At 47.6% G+C, this 26109-nt stretch overlaps 1 protein-coding gene across 3 annotated transcripts in view; it reads right to left on the minus strand.

The window, feature by feature from the left end:
• LOC130297697 (bactericidal permeability-increasing protein-like) overlaps positions 1 to 26109 on the minus strand; it is a 146618-nt gene that overhangs the window by 72468 nt on the left and 48041 nt on the right. For 2 of the 3 annotated variants that reach the window (XM_056550455.1, XM_056550457.1), the window contains exon 2: positions 18046 to 18169. The exons of the other annotated variant lie outside the window; for it this stretch is intronic. The gene's annotated coding sequence lies outside the window, so the exon portion shown is untranslated. The remainder of the gene's footprint in view (positions 1 to 18045; positions 18170 to 26109) is intronic. 3 annotated transcript variants of the gene reach the window in all.

A 26109-nucleotide genomic window follows, 5' to 3' on the forward strand; every position in this document is an offset into this window, starting at 1 on the left:
AGGACTGAGGGCTAGACTAAACTTTTGTGTAAGTTGTTATATTATGTTATTACTTGTATGTAACTTTATTGTAAATCCTAAAGGGGATACAGACAACTCTATGATCCACAGCTGCCTGGCCAATGGGCTTTAGTTTAGCCTTCCCTGATAAGGGGTGGCATTTCCTGTGTAGTTCAGTTCAGAAGCAGAGTTCAGAGGTGGAGTTCAGAGGCAGAGTTCAGGTGTGGAGAGAAGCTGAGTGGAGAGTAGTGCAAGAGTTCAGAGTGAAGAAACAGCAACTCATTTCAGTTCAGAGTACAGAGTGGAAAAATATCAAGCCTTTACTTCAGCCTTGATCAGAGAATTTCTAAAGGACAATTCAATATATTTCGGCGAAAAGCCACAAATCTACCGACACTTCAGTAAGTGACTTTAATCTCAAGCCTAATATAGCGCAGACCTAAAACTCCTAGTCCGGCCGTAAGAGCCAAGCATATATGCAATATCAAGTCCAGGCACTGCAAGCTGTGTGGTCCTCTAAAGACTGTCTGTTAAACCTTTGGGAGACTTTGGTTGAGCGCTGTGGAGTTGTACCACCTATCTTCAAGTTAGTAAAGTCTCCGTTAAACTGCAACCTAGTGTGGAGTCAATTCTTTCCTTGCTAGCCTGTGGGGAGACGGAGTTCCCCGGACCTGTAGTACCCCGGGAGATACCAAGACTACAGTGGCGTCACATGACATTAAGGGTTAATACCATCCGACCCTGGGTTCATAACCCCCCAAGAACCAAGTAGCTAACCCCAGCGTAGCGGTGGCTGCGGACCTCACCCGTGGCCACCACATTAGTCTCTTCTTTAGTTGTTCCCCTGGGACACTTCCTTGTGCAGTGCCAATGGTATCTTGTAGTGCCCTTAGTGATATAGTCGTGCAAATATAGCTGGGTCACCAGGAGATGGAAGAACAAGGCCAGAAAGGAGAGCATTTTATTGAGTAACATTACTTAAAGGGGTATTTCGGGCAAAAACATTTTATCCCCTATCCAAAGGATAGGGGATAAGATGTCTGATCGTGGGGGCCCCGCTGCTGAGACCCCCCGCGATCTCCCTGCAGCACCCGCATTCTATGCGGGTACTGCGTCTCTAGTTTCAGGAAACCTCCGGGTTTCTGGGACTGGGGACGTGACGTCACACCACGCCCCCTCCATTCATGTCTATGAATGGAGGGGGCGTGGCGTGAGGTCACGTCCCCAGTCCCCGAAACCTGGAGGTTTCCCAAACTGGAGATTCAGCACCCGTCAGACCTCGGCCCCCGGCCCGTCAGACCTCGTCATGTGGCCCGCGTAGCCACTGACGGCCGCCAGCCTTCACCAACATCTGCCCTCCAGCGCTCCTCCTTCGGTCCTCCTGGTCCTCCGCATCTATGGTTGTACGCACAGGACGTCAGTGACGTCCCGTGCGTACAACCATAGAGACGCGGGAGGACCAGGAGCACAGCAGGATCATCGCAGGAGGACGCTCTCCGGCCGGGGCCTGGTAAGTGACCGGCGGCACGTTATCTTCTTCTCTTCAGCATTCCGTTCACCGCTCGACCGGTCCTGCCACCTACTGCTATGGTCCATAGGCCATAGCAGTAGATTGTGACCCCGGGCCGGAGGAGTGGTGACTGGATCACAGTGGGGGCAGCACACAGACATACAGCTTCCAGCCATACACTGTATATGGCTGGAGGCTGTATGTCTGTGGGGAGGGAGGGAGGGGGGGTGCTGCCAACCTAATGTGGGGGTAACTATACTGCCAACTAATGTGGGGGAACATGCTGCCAACTAATGTGGGGGAACATGCTGCCTACCTAATGTTGGGGGGACTATACTGCCTACCTAATGTGGGGGGAACTATACTGCCTACCTAATGTGGGGGGAACTATACTGCCAACCTAATGTGGGGGAACTATGCTGCCTACTAATGTGGGGGGAACATGCTGCCCACCTAATGTGGGGGAATATGCGGCCTACCTAATGTGGGGGAACATGCTGCCTACCTAATGTGGGGGGAACTATACTGCCTACCTAATGTGGGGGGAACTATACTGCCAACCTAATGTGGGGGGAACTATACTGCCAACCTAATGTGGGGGGAACTATACTGCCAACCTAATGTGGGGGAACATGCTGCCAATCTAAGGTGGGGGGAACTATGCTGCCAACATAATGTGGGGGGGAACTATACTGCCAACCTAATGTGGGGGGAACTATACTGCCAACCTAATGTGGGGGAACATGCTGCCAACTAATGTGGGAGAACATGCTGCCTACCTAATGTGGGGGGAACTATACTGCCAACCTAATGTGGGGGGAACTATACTGCCAACCTAATGTGGGGGAACTATACTGCCTACCTAATGTGGGGGGAACTATACTGCCAACCTAATGTGGGGAGAACTATACTGCCAATCTAATGTGGGGGGAACTAAACTGCCAACCTAATGTGGGGGGAACTATACTGCCAACCTAATGTGGGGGGAACTATACTGCCAACCTAATGTGGGGGAACATTCTGCCAATCTAATGTGGGGGGAACTATACTGCCAACCTAATGTGGGGGGAACTATACTGCCAACCTAATGTGGGGGAACATGCTGCCAATCTAATGTGGGGGGAACTATGCTGCCAACATAATGTGGGGGGGAACTATACTGCCAACCTAATGTGGGGGGAACTATACTGCCAACCTAATGTGGGGGAACATGCTGCCAACTAATGTGGGGGAACATGCTGCCTACCTAATGTGGGGGGAACTATACTGCCAACCTAATGTGGGGGGAACTATACTGCCAACCTAATGTGGGGGAACTATACTGCCTACCTAATGTGGGGGGAACTATACTGCCAACCTAATGTGGGGAGAACTATACTGCCAACCTAATGTGGGGGGAACTAAACTGCCAACCTAATGTGGGGGGAACTATACTGCCAACCTAATGTGGTGGGAACTATACTGCCAACCTAATGTGGGGGAACATGCTGCCAATCTAATGTGGGGGGAACTATGCTGCCAACATAATGTGGGGGGGAACTATACTGCCAACCTAATGTGGCGGGAACTATACTGCCAACCTAATGTGGGGGAACATGCTGCCAATCTAATGTGGGGGGAACTATGCTGCCAACATAATGTGGGGAGGAACTATACTGCCAACCTAATGTGGGGGGAACTATACTGCCAACCTAATGTGGGGGAACATGCTGCCAACTAATGTGGGGGAACATGCTGCCTACCTAATGTGGGAGGAACTATACTGCCTACCTAATGTGGGGGGAACTATACTGCCAACCTAATGTGGGGGAACATGCTGCCTACTAATGTGGGGGAACATGCTGCCTACCTAATGTGGGGAGAACTACAAGGTACTGTACATTGCGGTAGCAGGGGTAGTCTTATATGGCGAGTATATCCCAAACTCTACATTTTAACTGTAAAAGTTGGGGGTCGTCTTATACACCCATTCGTCTTATACGCCGGCATATACGGTATGTGTGGGGGGGGAGGGGTCCTACAGATACAACCGGCCCTTTGAGGGTGACCAAACTGCTGATGCGGCCCCTGATGAATTTGAGTTTGACACCCCAGGTGTACAGTTAACCCAAGATTCAGTAATTGTCAGTTCCTGAGATGTTTAAAATACCTGAGATGACGAGCATCACACTGGTTTGCTCCTAATGGGGAGAAATCCTGAACCCAAGTGAATGTCCACCAATAATTCATATTTGTCAAGAGGTTTTTGACAAAATGTTATGCTCTCAGGCTAAGAAAACTGACACTGGACTTTATCTAGAAGAAAACTGTCCCTCAGGACAGAGCAAGGCTGGTATGCAGGTGGAGTTCCTTGCAAGAACATCGATTCGGTACTAAGTGACCCTGGGTAGGCATTGACAACTAACTTTTCTACTCTCACTTCTCTACCTACTTTCCTTTAGATTAATCTGCTCAGCTCCCCCTGCTCTATAACATGATACCTGCAGATTGTACTGTATTGTATATATCATCTGCTCAGCTCCTCCTGCTCTATAACCTGATACCTACAGATTGTACTGTATTATATATATCATCTGCTCAGCTCCTCCTGCCCTATAACATGATACCTGCAGATTGTACTGTATTGTATATATCATCTGCTCAGCTCCTCCTGCTCTATAACATGTTACCTGCAGATTGTACTGTATTGTATATATCATCTGCTCAGCTCCTCCTGCTCTATAACATGATACCTGCAGATTGTACTGTATTGTATATATCATCTGCTCAGCTCCTCCTGCTCTATAACATGATACCTGCAGATTGTACTGTATTGTATATATATATATATATATCATCTGCTCAGCTCCTCCTGCTCTATAACATGATACCTGCAGATTGTACTGTATTGTATATATATATATCATCTGCTCAGCTCCTCCTGCTCTATAACATGATACCTGCAGATTGTACTGTATTGTATATATATATATCATCTGCTCAGATCCTCCTGCTCTATAACATGATACCTGCAGATTTTACTGTATTGTATATATCATCTGCTCAGCTCCTCCTGCTCTATAACATGATACCTGCAGATTGTACTGTATTGTATATATCATCTGCTCAGCTCGTCCTGCTCTATAACATGGTACCTGCAGATTGTACTGTATTGTATATATGGAATAAGTCTGCAGCATGTGGAAAAGGGTTGTCCAGCATGAAGAACTTTAATATCTGTAAACATGAAGGGCTGGTTCTTGAAATCCCTCCAAGAAGGCAATAAATGTGTCATAATGAGGAGTTAACCCTTAGTCAATATATTTCCTGGTGGTAGTAATGTTCTGATGTTTGGATTCTGAAGTTAGTATACATCTAGACCAGTGGTCTCCAAACTGGGGACCTCCACATGTTGCAAAACTACCTCCCCCAGTATGCCCGGACAGCCAACGGCTGTCCAGGCATTCTGGGGGTTGTAGTTTTGCAACATTTAGAGGACCATTGATCTAAACTGATTTGTACTATAACCTGTATTTTAAATACTCGTTTCCTCTTGTGCGCTCAGCTTTTGATTATGATACAATAGCCTTTGTGTTTGCTTTTATTAGATACATTTTTCTAATGTTACGAATCTTCGCGTCTCGTAAGAACACTCGCGCCGATGCGTCTGTATTCTTCCTAATTATTCCTTTTATGATGTTTGAGGTTCCGGCAGGTGTGTAATTAAATAATCTATATATTTTATAGTATGCTTAAGGGAGTATAAAAATAAAACACAGGTTTTTTTTTTTTTTTCCTTTTATTGTAAGTCGTAAATGTTAATGCGATTCTTTTGTCAGGGAGTATTTTGTGTACTACTATTTTTGTTCAACATTTTAGTGAACTGTAAACGTCTACATTTATAATCCTTTCACTTCTTTGTTTTTGAAGAATAATGGCGAGCGCGTTAGATTATTGGCTTTTCGGAAGAATATTGCTCCATTATAGTCGGGGCTGGAAAATATACTTCAGGAGTCTCACTTTTGAATTAAAGGAGTACTCCAGCGCAACATAATTTATCCCCAGTCTGCAGGAAGTGCAGTTTCGTCCCCAGCAGAAAGCCGCGGCAGACACGCCCCCTCTATGTATCTCTATGGAGGGGGCATGTCGGCCGCCGCTTCATGGGGAATGGAACGCCCCCTTTCCAGCATACTGCCACGGCCCCGTCCAGGAGATCCCGGGGGGCCCCAGCGCTCGGACCCCCCGTGATCTATAACTTATTCCCTATCCTTTGGATAGGGGATAAGTTGTATTGCACTATAGATGTCCTTTAAAGGAGAACTCCAGGATGTAACAACTTTGCCCCTATCCTAAGGATAGGGGATAAGTGTCAGATAGCTAAGGGGTCCGACTGCTGGGACCCCCCACGATGTCCCGCAGAGCAAACCAGCTCTTTGCATAAAATGAGCGGTTTCAACCACAGCATAAAGCTGCGGCCAACACGCCCCCTCAATACATCTCAATGGCAGAGCCGGAGATTGCCGAAGGCAGCGCTTCGGCTCTGCCATAGAGTTGTATTGAGGGGGCATGTCAGCCGCCGCCTCGTGCGGAGGTCGACGCGCCCCCTTCCTGCGGGCTGTCGGGGCTCCGTACAGGAGATTGCAGGGGGCCCCAGCGGTCGGACCCCCCGCGATCTGCAACTTATCCCCTATCCTTAGGATAGGGGATAAGTTGCTCACCACTGAGTCACCACTGGACTACTCCTTTAAAAATAACTCTTCGGGTGCCATATTTAAATACATTCTGGTGGGGCTGGTGTTGGACCATGCAGGCATTGACCTCTAACAGCAGATGGAGACCACCGCAGTCTGGGTGCTAAGTTGTTGTTGACCTCTAGGCTCCTGGATGGATTGATGACTGTTTCATGGAGTGAGGTCAATGGCCAAAGATCTGACAAGACACTTAACATGGCAAATTACTTGTCACAGCTGAAATTCCTGAATCAATGGATAGTTGTAAGAACGCCACCCTGAAGTTCATCCTCAGCTCAGTTAGCGGAGGGCATGCTGGGAGTTGTAGTTTTGCAACAGCTGGAGGTCCACGGTTTGGAGACCACTGGCCTAAAAGTTCCGAGTGGACATTTTGCAGATAGTGGGCGCCACCAAAATATGCCGGCGCTCGGAAGTTCACCACCTCTATAGGCTGCAATGCATTTCCGAGGGAGGTATATCAAAACTTGTGCTGAGGAAAAGTTAATCAGTTGCCCCTAGCAACCAATCAGATCGCTTCTTTCATTTTCAGAGGCCTTTTTTTTTTTTTTTTAATGAAACAAGAGATCTGATTGGTGTACTGCTTATGTACCTGCTACCGGCGGGGCTGGGATTCGCATCGCGGGACACGCCCGCATGCGAATCCCAGCCCGTCACTTACCTCCCTCATCTTCCGCCTCTCCCTGTCCTCGCAGCCCCGGCGCGCGTGCCCCCGTCTCCTAGGGTGCGCGAGCGCCGGAGCTCTTTCACTTAAAGGGCCAGTGCTCAATTAATCAAGTGACTACACTTGTCCCCTGTCTTTAAGTATCAGCTCCTCCCTTTGTTCCCTGCCGGATCTTTGTTGCCTTTGTTTTCAATTAGAGGGGCAAAGGTTTAAAAGTAATATCAGGAAGTATTACTTTACTGAGAGAGTAGTGGATGCATGGAATAGTCTTCCTGCAGAAGTGATCGCTGCAAATACAGTGAAGGAGTTTAAACATGCATGGGATAAGCATAAGGCTATCCTTCATATAAGATAGGGATAGGCATAAAGCTATCCTTCATATAAGATAGGGATAAGCATAAGGCTATCCTTCATATAAGATAGGGATAGGCATAAGGCTATCCTTCATATAAGATAGGGATAGGTATAAGGCTATCCTTCATATAAGATAGGGATAAGCATAAGGCTATCCTTCATATAAGATAGGGATAGGCATAAGGCTATCCTTCATATAAGATAGGGATAGGCATAAGGCTATCCTTCATATAAGATAGGGATAGGTATAAGGCTATCCTTCATATAAGATAGGAATAGGCATAAGGCTATCCTTCATATAAGATAGGGATAGACATAAGGTTATCCTTCATATAAGATAGGGATAGGTATAAGACTATTCATCATATAAGATAGGGATAGGCATAAGGCTATTCTTCATATAAGATAGGGATAGGGATAAGGTTATCCTTCATATAAGATAGGGATAGGTATAAGGCTATTCTTCATATAAGATAGGGATAGGCATAAGACTATCCTTCATATAAGATAGGGATAGGCATAAGGCTATCCTTCATATAAGATAGGGATAGACATAAGGCTATCCTTCATATAAGATAGGGATAGGTATAAGGTTATCCTTCATATAAGATAGGGATAGGCACAAGGCTATCCTTCATATAAGATAGGAATAGGCATAAGGCTATCCTTCATATAAGATAGGGATAGGCATAAGGCTATTCATCATATAAGATAGGGATAGGTATAAGGCTATTCTACATATAAGATAGGGATAGACATAAGACTATCCTTCATATAAGATAGGGATAGACATAAGGCTATTCTTAATATAAGATAGGGATAGGCATAAGGCTATTCTTCATATAAGATAGGGATAGGTATAAGGCTATCCTTCATATAAGATAGGGATAGGCATAAGGCTATCCTTCATATAAGATAGGGATAGACATAAGGCTATTCTTCATATAAGATAGGGATAGGTATAAGGCTATCCTTCATATAAGATAGGGATAGGCATAAGGCTATCCTTCATATAAGATCGGGATAGACATAAGGCTATCCTTCATATAAGATAGGGCCAGGGACTATTCATAGTATTCAGATTATTGGGCAAACTAGATGGGCCAAATGGTTCTTATCTGCCGACACATTCTATGTTGTGCCCTAGAGAGATCTACTGTGTTCCTGTGCTCCTGATATCTGTGTACCTGTTCCTTGTTACCTTACCTACCCTGCACCTATGTTACCTGCCCTGACCTACTGCCATCTTGCCACGTCCTGCCAGTCTCCTTCTGTGCCACCTCCCAGCTACCTGTGTGGACGAGTCGTGCCGGGGGTAGCGACCTGGGTGCCGCCTGCCGCAGCAAGCCCGTCCCACTTTGAAAACCAGTGGCACCTTAGACTCCGCTCCCTGGCACGGTTCACGTCATCATCCACACGGGCCCAGAGGATCCACCACCTGCCGTGACCCGTTACAAGGAAATTCTTTTCTTTTTGGATTTCATTTCCGTCAAGACCACAGTGCTCTCTGCTGACACCTCTGTCCATGTCAGGAACTGTCCAGAGTAAGAGCTGACCCCAGTAAGATCAATGACTCCTTCCCCTTCTTACATACATCCGAATATTTATTTTCACAGTTATGTGGATACAAATAACATGAAAAGGTGGAACTAAACATAAAAATGTCTTTTAATATTTAAAGGGGTAATCCCATGGAAAACTTTTTTTTTTTTTAATCAACTGGTGCCAGAAAGTTAAACAGATTTGTAAATTACTTCTATTAAAAAAAATCTTAATCCTTCCAGTACTTTTTAGGGGCTGTATACTAAAGAGAAATCAAAAAAAGAAATGCATTTCCTCTGATGTCATGACCACAGTTGTTACGCCGAGCGCTCCGGGTCCCCGCTCCTCCCCGGAGCGCTCGCTACACTCTCTCCGCTGCAGCGCTCCGGTCAGATCCACTGACCCGGGGCGCTGCGATTCTGCTTCCAGCCGGGATGCGATTCGCGATGCGGGTAGCGCCCGCTCGCGATGCGCACCCCGGCTCCCGTACCTGACTCGCTCTCCCTCGGTCCTGTCCCGGCGCGCGCGGCCCCGCTCCCTAGGGCGCGCGCGCGCCGGGTCTTTGCGATTTAAAGGGCCACTGCGCTGCTGATTGGCGCAGTGATTCCAATTAGTGTCTTCACCTGTGCACTTCCCTATATCACCTCACTTCCCCTGCACTTCCCTGCCGGATCTTGTTGCCATTGTGCCAGTGAAAGCGTTTCCTTGTGTGTTCCTAGCCTGTGTTCCAGACCTCCTGCCGTTGCCCCTGACTACGATCCTTGCTGCCTGCCCCGACCTTCTGCTACGTCCGACCTTGCTTCTGTCTACTCCCTTGTACCGCGCCTATCTTCAGCAGCCAGAGAGGTTGAGCCGTTGCTAGTGGATACGACCTGGTCACTACCGCCGCAGCAAGACCATCCCGCTTTGCGGCGGCCTCTGGTGAAAACCAGTAGTGACTTAGAACCGATCCACTAGCACGGTCCACGCCAATCCCTCTCTGGCACAGAGGATCCACTACCTGCCAGCCGGCATCGTGACAGTAGATCCGGCCATGGATCCCGCTGAAGCTCCTCTGCCAGTTGTCGCTGACCTCACCACGGTGGTCGCCCAGCAGTCACAACAGATAGCGCAACAAGGCCAACAGCTGTCTCAACTGACCGTTATGCTACAACAGTTACTACCACAGCTTCAGCAGTCATCTCCTCCGCCAGCTCCTGCACCTCCTCCGCAGCGAGTGGCCGCTCCTGGGCTACGCCTATCCTTGCCGGAAAAATTTGATGGGGACTCTAAGTTTTGCCGTGGCTTTCTTTCCCAATGTTCCCTGCATATGGAGATGATGTCGGACCTGTTTCCCACTGAAAGGTCTAAGGTGGCTTTCGTAGTCAGCCTTCTGTCCGGAAAAGCCCTGTCATGGGCCACACCGCTCTGGGACCGCAATGACCCCGTCACTGCCTCTGTACACTCCTTCTTCTCGGAAATCCGAAGTGTCTTTGAGGAACCAGCCCGAGCCTCTTCTGCTGAGACTGCCCTGTTGAACCTGGTCCAGGGTAATTCTTCCGTTGGCGAGTATGCCGTACAATTCCGTACTCTTGCTTCAGAATTATCCTGGAATAATGAGGCCCTCTGCGCGACCTTTAAAAAAGGCCTATCCAGCAACATTAAAGATGTTCTGGCCGCACGAGAAATTCCTGCTAATCTACATGAACTTATTCACCTAGCCACTCGCATTGACATGCGTTTTTCCGAAAGGCGTCAGGAGCTCCGCCAAGATATGGACTCTGTTCGCACGAGGCGTTTCTTCTCCTCGGCTCCTCTCTCCTCTGGTCCCCTGCAATCTGTTCCTGTGCCTCCCGCCGTGGAGGCTATGCAGGTCGACCGGTCTCGCCTGACACCTCTAGAGAGGACACGACGCCGCATGGAGAACCTCTGCCTGTACTGTGCTAGTACCGAACACTTCCTGAGGGATTGTCCTATCCGTCCTCCCCGCCTGGAAAGACGTCCGCTGACTCCGCACAAAGGTGAGACAGTCCTTGATGTCTACTCTGCTTCTCCACGTCTTACTGTGCCTGTGCGGATGTCTGCCTCTGCCTTCTCCTTCTCTACCGTGGCCTTCTTGGACTCTGGATCTGCAGGAAATTTTATTTTGGCCTCTCTCGTCAACAGGTTCAACATCCCAGTGACCAGTCTCGCCAGACCCCTTTACATCAATTGTGTAAACAATGAAAGATTGGACTGTACCATACGCTTCCGCACGGAGCCCCTTCTAATGAGCATCGGATCTCATCACGAGAGGATTGAACTTTTGGTCCTCCCCAATTGCACCTCGGAAATTCTCCTTGGACTTCCCTGGCTTCAACTTCATTCCCCAACCCTGGATTGGTCCACTGGGGAGATCAAGAGTTGGGGGCCCTCTTGTTCCAAGGACTGTCTAAGACCGGTTCCCAGTAACCCTTGCCGTGACTCTGTGGTTCCCTCAGTAACCGGTCTCCCTAAGGCCTATATGGACTTCGCGGATGTTTTCTGCAAAAAACAAGCTGAGACTCTACCTCCTCACAGGCCTTATGATTGCCCTATCGACCTCCTCCCGGGTACTACTCCACCCCGGGGCAGAATTTATCCTCTCTCTGCCCCAGAGACTCTTGCCATGTCTGAATACGTCCAGGAAAATTTAAAAAAGGGCTTTATCCGTAAATCCTCCTCTCCTGCCGGAGCCGGATTTTTCTTTGTGTCCAAAAAAGATGGCTCCCTACGTCCTTGCATTGACTACCGCGGTCTTAATAAAATCACGGTTAAGAACCGCTACCCCCTACCCCTCATCTCTGAACTCTTTGATCGCCTCCAAGGTGCCCACATCTTTACTAAATTGGACTTAAGAGGCGCCTATAACCTCATCCGCATCAGAGAGGGGGATGAGTGGAAAACAGCATTTAACACCAGAGATGGACACTTTGAGTATCTGGTCATGCCCTTTGGCCTGTGCAACGCCCCTGCTGTCTTCCAAGACTTTGTTAATGAAATTTTTCGTGATCTGTTATACTCCTGTGTTGTTGTATATCTGGATGATATCCTAATTTTTTCGGCCAATCTAGAAGAACACCGCCAGCATGTCCGTATGGTTCTTCAGAGACTTCGTGACAATCAACTCTATGCTAAAATTGAGAAATGTCTGTTTGAATGCCAATCTCTTCCTTTTCTAGGATATTTGGTCTCTGGCCAGGGACTACAAATGGATCCAGACAAACTCTCTGCCGTCTTAGATTGGCCACGCCCCTCCGGACTCCGTGCTATCCAACGCTTTTTGGGGTTCGCCAATTATTACAGGCAATTTATTCCACATTTTTCTACCCTTGTGGCTCCTATCGTGGCTTTAACCAAAAAAAATGCCGATCCCAAGTCCTGGCCTCCTCAAGCGGAAGACGCCTTTAAACGACTCAAGTCTGCCTTTTCTTCGGCTCCCGTGCTCTCCAGACCTGACCCTTCCAAACCCTTCCTACTGGAGGTTGATGCCTCCTCAGTGGGAGCTGGAGCTGTTCTTCTACAGAAAAATTCTTCCGGGCATGCCGTCACTTGTGGTTTTTTTTCTAGGACCTTCTCTCCGGCGGAGAGGAACTACTCCATCGGGGATCGAGAGCTTCTAGCCATTAAATTAGCACTTGAGGAATGGAGGCATCTGCTGGAGGGGTCAAGATTTCCAGTTATTATTTACACCGACCACAAGAACCTCTCCTACCTCCAGTCTGCCCAACGGCTGAATCCTCGCCAGGCCCGGTGGTCTCTGTTCTTTGCCCGATTTAATTTTGAGATTCACTTTCGTCCTGCCGATAAGAACATTAGGGCCGATGCTCTCTCTCGTTCCTCGGATGCCTCAGAAGTTGAACTCTCTCCGCAACACATCATTCCACCTGACTGCCTGATCTCCACTTCTCCAGCCTCCATCAGGCAAACTCCTCCAGGAAAGACCTTTGTTTCTCCACGCCAACGCCTCGGAATCCTCAAATGGGGTCACTCCTCCCATCTCGCTGGTCATGTGGGCATCAAGAAATCTGTGCAACTCATCTCCCGCTTCTATTGGTGGCCGACTCTGGAGACGGATGTTGTGGACTTTGTGCGAGCCTGCACTATCTGTGCCCGGGATAAGACTCCTCGCCAGAAGCCCGCTGGTTTTCTTCATCCCCTGCCTGTCCCCGAACAGCCTTGGTCTCTGATTGGTATGGATTTTATTACTGATTTACCCCCTTCCCGTGGCAACACTGTTATTTGGGTGGTCGTTGATCGATTCTCCAAAATGGCACATTTCATCCCTCTTCCTGGTCTTCCTTCAGCGCCTCAGTTGGCTAAACAATTTTTTGTACACATTTTTCGTCTTCACGGGTTGCCTACGCAGATCGTCTCGGATAGAGGCGTCCAATTCGTGTCTAAATTCTGGAGGGCTCTCTGTAAACAACTCAAGATTAAATTAAATTTTTCTTCTGCATATCATCCCCAGTCCAATGGACAAGTAGAAAGAATTAACCAAGTCTTGGGTGATTATTTGCGACATTTTGTTTCCTCCCGCCAGGATGACTGGGCAGATCTCCTTCCATGGGCCGAATTCTCGTATAACTTCAGAGTCTCGGAATCTTCCTCCAAATCCCCATTTTTCGTGGTGTACGGCCGTCACCCTCTTCCCCCCCTCCCTACCCCCTTGCCCTCTGGTCTGCCCGCTGTGGATGAAATTTCTCGTGACCTTTCCATTATATGGAGAGAGACCCAAAATTCTCTCTTACAGGCTTCATCACGCATGAAGAGGTTCGCGGATAAGAAAAGAAGAGCTCCTCCCGTTTTTTCCCCTGGAGACAAGGTATGGCTCTCCGCTAAATATGTCCGCTTCCGTGTCCCTAGCTACAAGTTGGGACCACGCTATCTTGGTCCTTTCAAAATTTTGTGTCAAATTAATCCTGTCTCTTACAAACTTCTTCTTCCTCCTTCTCTTCGTATCCCTAATGCCTTTCACGTCTCTCTTCTTAAACCACTCATCCTCAACCGTTTTTCTCCCAAATCTGTTCCTCCCACTCCTGTTTCCGGCTCCTTGGACATCTTCTCTGTCAAAGAGATCTTAGCCTCTAAAAAGGTCAGAGGGAAAACTTTTTTTTTAGTGGACTGGGAGGGTTGTGGTCCTGAAGAGAGATCCTGGGAACCTGAGGACAACATCCTAGATAAAAGTCTGCTCCTCAGGTTCTCAGGCCCTAAAAAGAGGGGGAGACCCAAGGGGGGGGGTACTGTTACGCCGAGCGCTCCGGGTCCCCGCTCCTCCCCGGAGCGCTCGCTACACTCTCTCCGCTGCAGCGCTCCGGTCAGATCCACTGACCCGGGGCGCTGCGATTCTGCTTCCAGCCGGGATGCGATTCGCGATGCGGGTAGCGCCCGCTCGCGATGCGCACCCCGGCTCCCGTACCTGACTCGCTCTCCCTCGGTCCTGTCCCGGCGCGCGCGGCCCCGCTCCCTAGGGCGCGCGCGCGCCGGGTCTTTGCGATTTAAAGGGCCACTGCGCTGCTGATTGGCGCAGTGATTCCAATTAGTGTCTTCACCTGTGCACTTCCCTATATCACCTCACTTCCCCTGCACTTCCCTGCCGGATCTTGTTGCCATTGTGCCAGTGAAAGCGTTTCCTTGTGTGTTCCTAGCCTGTGTTCCAGACCTCCTGCCGTTGCCCCTGACTACGATCCTTGCTGCCTGCCCCGACCTTCTGCTACGTCCGACCTTGCTTCTGTCTACTCCCTTGTACCGCGCCTATCTTCAGCAGCCAGAGAGGTTGAGCCGTTGCTAGTGGATACGACCTGGTCACTACCGCCGCAGCAAGACCATCCCGCTTTGCGGCGGCCTCTGGTGAAAACCAGTAGTGACTTAGAACCGATCCACTAGCACGGTCCACGCCAATCCCTCTCTGGCACAGAGGATCCACTACCTGCCAGCCGGCATCGTGACAACAGTGCTCTCTGCTGACCTCTGCTGTCCATTTTAGGAACTGTCCAGAGCAGGAGAAAATCCCCATAGCAAACCTATCCTGCTCTGGACAGTTCTTAAAAGGGACAGAGGTGTCAGCAGAGAGCACTGTGGTCGTGACAGAAAAGAAATCCAAAAAGAAAAGAATTTCCTCTGTAGTAAACAGCCGCTAATAAGTACTGGAAGGATTAAAAAATTTTTTTTTTTATAGAAGTAATTTACAAATCTGTTTAACTTTCTGGCATCAGTTGATTAAAAAAAAATATATGTTTTCCACGGAGTACCCCTTTTAAGGACTTTTTTTGTAACCATTTAACAATGTATTTTTTTCTTTTTTGGTTGCATAAGATGATAATAAATGTTCACACTGGGGACCAAAAAAAAAAAAAACGTATTCTTCTATGAAATGACACAAATGTGTCATAAAGTGATAAAAGTGCCGGAAGGGCTGAGTGTGGGACCTCCAGTCCTCAGAGGAGACACAATATAGCCAAGTATGAATCATCTGCCATCTCCTGTGCTTCACTACACCCACAGTACCTGTGCGACGACCTGGAACTTGTTGCAAAGCCGTCGCCATGGCAACACGAAGTCAGCAATAATTGCTTCCGTCACGACGCCCGCTGCGCGCATGCACTGTGGGTACATACCAGCACCGGGAGGGAATCTTGCTAATAAAATTAGTGCACAGTGAGATTTCTATTAAAAATAATAACATTAGGAGAAATCTTATGGTTTGGTGACGGTACGAGATCTGCCAGATATCATGGTGTAGACTGTGAGCAGCAGCAAGTCAGACGCACGTGAGGAGGTGGGCTGGGACCCACTGAGATTACTGCGGAAAATTACTTATCACATCCAACGGGAACTAAATGTGCAGGTGTACGCCGCTGTGCTCGCAACGCATAACCAAACAAACACGAAAAATGCAGCGAAATACTGCCAGCGCTAAAACATTGTTAATTAATAATGTAACATATAAACAACATAAATCGAAAAAAAAAATATAAATACTCTTATATATGTAAATATATATATATATATATATATATATATATATATATATATATATCTTACACACATGCAAACATTGGATTATTTTTCCGCATTGTACATTTAAAGGGGTACTCCTCTGGAAAAAATTTTTTTTAAATCAATTGGTGCTAGAAAGTTAAACAGATTTGTAAATTAACCAAAATAAGCCAAGTAGCGCGTGTGCGGCGTGCGTCTAGTGCAGAGTTTCCCAATCAGGGTGCCTCCAGCTGTTGCAAAACTAAAACTCCCAGCATGCATCAAAGTGAGCAGGGGAGTTGCATAACTCTGCAGCTAATTATTGCACGTAGGGAGTTGTAGTTTTTCCAACAGCTGGAGGTTCACAGTTTAGAGACCACTTGTACTAGAGCAGGGGCTCTCAAACTTTTTAAACGGGGGGCCAGTTCACGGTCCCTCAGACCATTGGAGGGCCGGACTATAGATATCAAAACATGAACAAATTCCTATGCACACATATATCTTATTAGTGGACTACCACTTTAAGTACGCAGCACAGTTCCCCCCCCCCCCCCCCACATTAGGTTGTAGTTCCCACACATTAGGGTTGGCAGTACAGTTCCCCCACATTAGGTGCAGTACAGTTCCCCCACATTAGGTGCAGTACAATTCCCCCACATTAGGGTTGGCAGTACAGGTCCTCCACATTAGGTGCAGTACAATTCCCCCACATTAGGGTTGGCAGTGCAGTTCCCCCACATTAGGTGCAGTACAATTCCCCCACATCAGGTGCAGTACAATTCCCCACATTAGGTGCAGTACAGTTCCCCCACATTGGGTGCAGTATAGTCCCCCCACATTTAGTGCAGTACAATTTCCCCACATTAGTTGCAGTATAATGTTCCCCCACATTAGGTGCAGTATAATGTTCCCCCACATTAGGTGCAGTATAATGTTCCCCCACATTAGGTGCAGTATATATCCCCCAAACTAGGTGCAGTATAGCTCCCCACATTAGGTGTTGCATGTTTCCCCACATTAGTTGCAGTATAGATCCCCCAAATTAGGTGCAGTATAGCTCCCCAAAATTAGGTGCAGTATAGCTCCCCACATTAGGTGCAGTATAATGTTCCCCCACATTAGGTGCAGTATAGCTCCCCACATTAGGTGCAGTATAGATCCCCCAAATGAGGTGCAGTATAGCTCCCCACATTAGGTGCAGCATGTTCCCCCACATTAGGTGCAGTATAGATACCCCAAATTAGGTGCAGTATAGCTCCCCACATTAGGTGCAGTATAATGTTCCCCCACATTAGGTGCAGTATAATGTTCCCCCACATTAGGGGCAGTATAGCTCCCATTAGGTGCAGCATGTACCCCCACATTAGGTGCAGTATAGATCCCCCAAATTAGGTGCAGTATAGCTCCCCACATTAGGTGCAGCATGTTCCCCCACATTAGGTGCAGTATAGTTCCCCCACATTAGGTGCAGTACAGTTCCCCCACATTAGGTGCAGTATAGTTCCCCCATATTAGGTGCAGCATGTACCACCACATTAGGTGCAGTATAGATCCCCCAAATTAGGTGCAGCATGTTCCCCCACATTAGGTGCAGTATAGATCCCCCAAATTAGGTGCAGTATAGCTCCCCACATTAGGTGCAGTATGTTCCCCCACATTACGTGCAGTATAGTTCCCCCACAGACATACAGCCTCCAGCCATACAGTGTATGGCTGGAGGCTGTATGCCTGTATTCTCCCCCACTTCAGTGCTCCGACCACCGCTCCTCCCGTCCGGACATAGCAGTAAGTCCCGGGACCGGAGGAGCGGTGGTCGGAGCACCGAAGCTGACGTGCCGCTGGTAACACTTACCTAGCTGGCCAGCGCACGTCCTCATCGCTGCCCCGCTCCTCCGCGCTCCGTTGCTATGGGCGCATGCACGGCGTCAGTGAGGTCCCTGCGTGCGCCAGCTTCCCGGCGGCCCCTGTGTTTTTAAAGTAAACGCGGGGTCTCCGAGAGCGCATCCCTGTGTCCCGAAAACATCTTTCGGGACACATGGATGTCCCAGGCAGCGGCAGGCCGGATAAATGTCCTCGGCGGGCCGCCGTAGTTTGAGGACCCCTGTACTAGAGCATCTGCACACAAAAAGAGACAATCAAAGTGAGCAGGGGAGTTTTATAACTCTGCAGCTAATTATTGCATGTAGGGAGTTGTAGTTTTGCAACAGCTGGAGGCACCCTGGTTGGAAAACACTGGTCTAATGTGTAAGCATTTTGTTGATGTCATATCTCACCTGGCCACCGAAAAGAGGTAGAGGAGGAGCCGAGCCACTTCTCTTACCGAACACCACGTGGCATCCCAAGCTGTGCTGTCTGTGGTCACTTGGATGATGGCCCTGCCCAGTTTATTTCGACTTCCTAAAATCATACATATTAGGGTTAATACAGAAGAATAAAACCAATATGTAAGTATTCTACATTTAAAGGGGTACTCCGGTGAATTTTTTTTTTTTTTTTTTTATCAACTGGTGCCAGAACGTTAAACAGATTTGCAAATTACTTCTATTTAAAAATTCTAATCCTTCCAGTACTTATCAGCTTATCAGGAAGTTCTTTTCTTTTTTAATTTATTTTCCGTCTGACCCAGTGCTCTCTGCTGACACCTCTGTCCATTTTAGGAACTGTCCAGAGTAGGAGCAAATCCCCATAGCAAACCTCTACTGCTCTGGACAGTTCCTGACATGGACAGAGGTGTCAGCAGAGAGCACCGTGGACAGACAGAAGAAGAAATCCAAAATGAAAAGAACTTCCTCTGTAGTATACAGCAGCTGATAAGTACTGGAAGGATTTAGATATTTTAATAGAAGTAATTTACAAATCTGTTTAACTTTCTGGCACCAGTTGATTAAAAAATAATGTTTTCCAGCGGAGTACCCCTTTAAGTGCCCGACTGCGTTGCGTGAATGCCCGACTGAATGCCCGGATGCGTGAATGCCTGACTGCGTAGCGTGCAGGTCAAAGAGGTGGGTGCAGAATGGCGGGACCCACGCGGTCAGACATCTTATCCCCTATCCAAAGGATAGGAGATAAGATGTCTTAAGGCCGGAGTACCCCTTTAAAGAAGCACTTGCTTATATAGTGCAGCATAGGTTATTATTAGAGAACAATATAAAGGCTCTTGTGCATACCTTATGCTTACCTGTATTAGCTGATGTGGAGTTTGCAGCCATACTGGTTGCAATCCTATCCCTGAAATGATTTCCCAGCGCTGCCTACATTTCTCTATAAATCCTCAGGCTCCGTATATTGTGTAGTGGCCGAGCTGAGTTACCTCCCTTTGAAGTGAATGGATGTTGGTTCACTGTGTGCATAGCAGAATCATGGCTCTGGCAAACAGCTGATTGGTGAAGGTGCTGGGTTTCGGCACCCCACCAATCTTATATTGGTGACCTAACCTGAAGATAGGTCATCAATATATTTTGTTCAGAAAAGATACTTTTACATTACATATCCTGTATTCATAATGAAGGATATTAAATGGGTTTTCCAGGCAGAAGCTTTTATCACCTTTACACTATACAGTGGTCCCTAAAGTTACAATATTAATCTGGGACGACCATTGTATGTTGAAACCATTGTATGTTGAGACCATAACTCTATGGATACCTGGTAATTGGTTTTAAAGGCACCAAAATGTCATCCAAAAATAGGAAAAAGTGAGGATTAAAGGAAAATAAGTAGAAAACTAATAGGGATGTAAGAAAAAATAGATTTGCGCGATTATCGTGATTTTTCACTTGGCGATACTGAATCGATTCAAAATATTTTTGAATCGATCCTTTTAGGGATGTGGAATTTGTAACTCCTGACTCCCTGAACAGCATGTCCCGGACATCCGGAGATACAAATTCCACATTTGTGGAACAGGGCATGCCGGATCTGACGCGGCGTCGCTCTGGGTGTATGGAGCGGGCTCCGACTTGTGCCCGCTCCGTACTCTGCGGCCCCCCGGCTGATTTCAGTAGCCGGGGGCCGCTGAGGCATCACCACCGCTAATATCCAGCATACGGTGCTCAGCAGTCTGTATGGACCGGGCTCCGGACTCGTGCCCGCTCCATACTCTGCAGCCCCCAGCTGATTTCAGTAGCCGGGGGCCGCCGCTAATAGCCAGCATGCAGCGATCGCCGCGGCTGGCTATTAACCCTTTAGATCGCCGCTGTCAAAGCTGACTGCGGCGTCTAAAAGGGATCTGTGAATGCTCCCTGGTGGCCTAGTGGTGTTGATCGGACCCCCCCCCCCCACGCAGCTTTGATCGTGGGCGGGTGATCCACTGTGGAGGTAGCCGGAGGGTGTACCTCTGCTTCCTGCTGTCCCATGGCTCTGTCATTGATAGATCATGGCTGGACCAGGCTCTATCAATGGATCGCAGATCAATGTAGTTCAATAGAACTCTATTCATCTGTCTGAGGAATCTAATGATTCCTCCTAAAAGTCTAATAAAGTGTCCAAAAAATTAAAATAAAGGTTTATTAAAAGTGTAAAAGACATTGTTTTTTAGACAGAATCGGGATATATCGCGATGTATCGTCACCTAGACGGTATCACGATATATCGTGATATATTCAATCGCCACACTGGTATCGCGATTCAATCGTATCGCCAAATTCTTGGCGATTCACACCCCTAATAACTAATATAGATAAAGCAAATCCTTACATATAAAAGTGAGAAAGATCTGCTGGGAGCTGTAATCACTGTCAAAAGGCTGTCCGGGCATGCTGGGAGTTGTAGTTTTGCAACAGCTGGGGGCACCCTGCTTGGGAAACACTGGTCTATGTAGATGACAGGAGCTTCTTCAGGGTCCTGCACAGTACATGCAATGTCCTAAAAAAGTAATGGAGCTGCCCTCACCTGGTGTCCAAAGGAGCAGCTAACCCTGGTACAGGTAAAGAGTACAGAACATGTAATACCTCCCTGTACTGTAGGGGGCGCTACCAGACACCAGTCAGTGCATGCACTTCAGTAATACAGGTAAAGAGAACAGAACATGTAATACCTCCCTGTACTGTAGGGGGCGCTACCAGATACCAGTCAGTGCATGCACTTCAGTAATACAGGTAAAGAGTAGTACAGAACATGTATGTTATGCCGAGCGCTCCGGGTCCCCGCTCCTCCCCGGAGCGCTCGCAGCGTTCTCTTATTCACAGCGCCCCGGTCAGACCTGATGACCGGGTGCGCTGCGATATTGCTCCCAGCCGGGATGCGATTCGCGATGCGGGACGCGCCCGCTCGCGATGCGCATCTCGGCTCACGTACCTGACCTGTTCCCCATCTGTGTTGTCCCGGCGCGCGCGGCCCCGCTCCTTAGGGCGCGCGCGCGCCGGGTCTCTGCGATTTAAAGGGCCACTGCGCCACTGATTGGCGCAGCAGGCACTCCCTACTTATACCTCACTTCCCCTGCACTCCCTCGCCGGATCTTGTTGCCATTGTGCCAGTGAAAGCGTTTCCTTGTGTGTTCCTAGCCTGTGTTCCAGACCTCCTGCCGTTGCCCCTGACTACGATCCTTGCTGCCTGCCCTGACCTTCTGCTACGTCCGACCTTGCTCTTGTCTACTCCCTTGTACCGCGCTTATCTCAGCAGTCAGAGAGGTTGAGCTGTTGCCGGTGGATACGACCTGGTTGCTACCACCGCAGCAAGACCATCCCGCTTTGCGGCGGGCTCTGGTGAATACCAGTAGCAACTTAGAACCGGTTCACCGACACGGTCCACGCCAATCCCTCTCTGGCACAGAGGATCCACCTCCAGCTAGCCGAATCGTGACAATGTAATACCTCCCTGTACTATAGGGGGTGCTACCAGACACCAGTCAGTGTATACACTTCAGTAATACAGGTAAAGAGTGCAGAACATGTAATACCTCCCTGTACTGTAGGGGGCGCTACCAGACACCAGTCAGTGCATACACTTCAGTAATACAGGTAAAGAGTACAGAACATGTAATACCTCCCTGTATTGTAGGGGGCGCTACCAGACACCAGTCAGTGCATGCACTTCAGTAATACAGGTAAAGAGTAGTACACAACATGTAATACCTCCCTGTACTGTAGGGGGTGCTACCAGACACCAGTCAGTGCATACACTTCAGTAATACAGGTAAAGAGTAGTACAGAACATGTAATACCTCCCTGTACTGTAGGGGGTGCTACCAGACACCAGTCAGTGCATACACTTCAGTAATACAGGTAAAGAGTACAGAACATGTAATACCTCCCTGTACTGTAGGGGGCACTACCAGACACCAGTCAGTGCATACACTTCAGTAATACAGGTAAAGAGTACAGAACATGTAATACCTCCCTGTACTGTAGGGGGCACTACCAGACACCAGTCAGTGCATACACTTCAGTAATACAGGTAAAGAGTACAGAACATGTAATACCTCCCTGTACTGTAGGGGGCGCTGCCAGATACCAGTCAGTGCATACACTTCAGTAATACAGGTAAAGAGTACAGAACATGTAATACCTCCCTGTACTGTAGGGGGCGATAAAGGTGTTTTACGAGTAAATTGCCCATTCTGATTGGTCGGTTCTTCCGGCAATTGACATGTTTCACAGATCTGGACTGTCTGTACATTGTATGGTGAGTCTGGTTTCAACTTAAAATGGTCCAGAAAAGACCATTGTATGTTGAAACTATTGTATGTTGAGGCCATTGTAAGTTGAGGGATCACTGTATAGGTGATTAATGCTAAACCAGATATTCCAACCAATCACTGATGGTTAGAACCAGGGATCTCGGTCACTGCGGATAGAAGGAACATGAAACGTGTAGTAACCCAGCATGTTCAGCGCTATACCTGGCTCTTTCCATCAGTGCCAGAGATATTGAATGGAGCAGCTGGGTACATGCCGGACCGCTATTCCATTCAAACTCCCCCTAGGCGGGATCTTGTGGCTGGAGGGAATAGAGGACTTGGGCCCTCTTTTCTGACAATTGGTGAAGGTCCCAGCAGATGAACCCCCATCAATCTAACAATTATCACCTAGGCAGCAAAGAGTTAATAATAGAAGTCATGTGACTGTTTAACGTTACCCTATAGCTGTGTTGGTAAATGGTTTTGAGGATAACACTAGTGCAGTGGTTCCCATCCTTTTTCTTTTTGCCCTAATACCCCTTCGCAGCCCATTTAGAAAAACTGTACCCCCCACCCCAATTTTAGCGACAGTTTTAATTAATATAGTTGCTGCTGTTTCAAATGTATATGCTTTTCTTTAGTCTACACCACTCGAGGTATGGCCGCTGGTAGAGATGAGCGAACTTACAGTAAATTCGATTCGTCACGAACTTCTCGGCTCGGCAGTTGATGACTTTTCCTGCATAAATTAGTTCAGCTTTCAGGTGCTCCTGTGGGCTGGAAAAGGTGGATACAGTCCTAGGAGACTCTTTCCTAGGACTGTATCCACCTTTTCCAGCCCACCGGAGCACTGGAAAGCTGAACTAATTTATGCAGGAAAAGTCAGCAACCGCCGAGCCGAGAAGTTCGTGACGAATCGAATTTACTGTAAGTTCGCTCATCTCTAGCCGCTGGTTCCTGGGCCAGGCACGGGGCAAATAATCACTCCGATGCAAAGTTACGGAACAACGGCAGCTTTACCGAGGCAGACAGATGTTATAGTCTTTACAGCTCAGTTTAGGCCCAAGGAGATGACCAGTGAACTTCAGGAGGCTTGTTGGCTCTCTGGGACTTGTAGTGGACTTGGATCAATTATGCAGTCCCACGCTGACTTTAGACTTGACAGACTTGACTATGCCGACTAGACCTCTCCCCTGTAATTGCGTTTACCAGGCTTTGACTTTCACCTGCAGGGGGTTTCACGGATAGGTGCTGCATGACTGCATGATTTTGTTCACGTGTACCCCAAGGAGAACAGCTAAGTACCCCTGTGGATACATGTACCCCAGGTTGGGAACTGCTGCACTGGTGGATTCACCAGCTCCTCAGATGGTTGGTTTGCCTTTATGACTCCCTCTGGAACCCCATATAGTAGTAGGCTTCCTCCAAACAGTAGTATGCCACATATAGTTATAGGCACCCATATAGTAGTAGGCTTCCTCCAAACAGTAGTATGCCACATATAGCTATAGGCACCCATATAGTAGTAGGCTTCCTCCAAACAGTAGTATGCCACATATAGTTATAGGCACCCATATAGTAGTAGGCTTCCTCCAAACAGTAGTATGCCACATATAGCTATAGGCACCCATATAGTAGTAGGCTTCCTCCAAACAGTAGTATGCCACATATAGCTATAGGCACCCATATAGTAGTAGGCTTCCTCCAAACAGTAGTATGCCACATATAGTTATAGGCACCCATATAGTAGTAGGCTTCCTCCAAACAGTAGTATGCCACATATAGCTATAGGCACCCATATAGTAGTAGGCTTCCTCCAAACAGTAGTATGCCACATATAGCTATAGGCACCCATATAGTAGTAGGCTTCCTCCAAACAGTAGTATGCCACATATAGCTATAGGCACCCATATAGTAGTAGGCTTCCTCCAAACAGTAGTATGCCACATATAGTTATAGGCACCCATATAGTAGTAGGCTTCCTCCAAACAGTAGTATGCCACATATAGTTATAGGCACCCATATAGTAGTAGGCTTCCTCCAAACAATAGTATGCCACATATAGTTATAGGCACCCATATAGTAGTAGGCTTCCTCCAAACAGTAGTATGCCACATATAGTTATAGGCACCCATATAGTAGTAGGCTTCCTCCAAACAATAGTATGCCACATATAGTTATAGGCACCCATATAGTAGTAGGCTTCCTCCAAACAGTAGTATGCCACATATAGTTATAGGCACCCATATAGTAGTAGGCTTCCTCCAAACAGTAGTATGCCACATATAGTTATAGGCACCCATATAGTAGTAGGCTTCCTCCAAACAGTAGTATGCCACATATAGTTATAGACACCCATATAGTAGTAGGCTTCCTCCAAACAGTAGTATGCCACATATAGTTATAGGCACCCATATAGTAGTAGGCTTCCTCCAAACAGTAGTATGCCACATATAGTTATAGGCACCCATATAGTAGTAGGCTTCCTCCAAACAGTAGTATGCCACATATAGCTATAGGCACCCATATAGTAGTAGGCTTCCTCCAAACAGTAGTATGCCACATATAGTTATAGGCACCCATATAGTAGTAGGCTTCCTCCAAACAGTAGTATGCCACATATAGCTATAGGCACCCATATAGTAGTAGGCTTCCTCCAAACAGTAGTATGCCACATATAGCTATAGGCACCCATATAGTAGTAGGCTTCCTCCAAACAGTAGTATGCCACATATAGTTATAGGCACCCATATAGTAGTAGGCTTCCTCCAAACAATAGTATGCCACATATAGTTATAGGCACCCATATAGTAGTAGGCTTCCTCCAAACAGTAGTATGCCACATATAGTTATAGGCACCCATATAGTAGTAGGCTTCCTCCAAACAGTAGTATGCCACATATAGTTATAGGCACCCATATAGTAGTAGGCTTCCTCCAAACAATAGTATGCCACATATAGTTATAGGCACCCATATAGTAGTAGGCTTCCTCCAAACAGTAGTATGCCACATATAGTTATAGGCACCCATATAGTAGTAGGCTTCCTCCAAACAGTAGTATGCCACATATAGTTATAGGCACCCATATAGTAGTAGGCTTCCTCCAAACAGTAGTATGCCACATATAGCTATAGGCACCCATATAGTAGTAGGCTTCCTCCAAACAGTAGTATGCCACATATAGCTATAGGCACCCATATAGTAGTAGGCTTCCTCCAAACAGTAGTATGCCACATATAGTTATAGGCACCCATATAGTAGTAGGCTTCCTCCAAACAGTAGTATGCCACATATAGCTATAGGCACCCATATAGTAGTAGGCTTCCTCCAAACAGTAGTATGCCACATATAGTTATAGGCACCCATATAGTAGTAGGCTTCCTCCAAACAGTAGTATGCCACATATAGTTATAGGCACCCATATAGTAGTAGGCTTCCTCCAAACAGTAGTATGCCACATATAGTTATAGGCACCCATATAGTAGTAGGCTTCCTCCAAACAGTAGTATGCCACATATAGTTATAGGCACCCATATAGTAGTAGGCTTCCTCCAAACAGTAGTATGCCACATATAGCTATAGGCACCCATATAGTAGTAGGCTTCCTCCAAACAGTAGTATGCCACATATAGCTATAGGCACCCATATAGTAGTAGGCTTCCTCCAAACAGTAGTATGCCACATATAGTTATAGGCACCCATATAGTAGTAGGCTTCCTC

The sequence above is a fragment of the Hyla sarda genome, chromosome 13 (assembly GCF_029499605.1).
Source record: "Hyla sarda isolate aHylSar1 chromosome 13, aHylSar1.hap1, whole genome shotgun sequence".
In the NCBI taxonomy this organism is placed as follows: Eukaryota; Metazoa; Chordata; class Amphibia; order Anura; family Hylidae; genus Hyla; species Hyla sarda.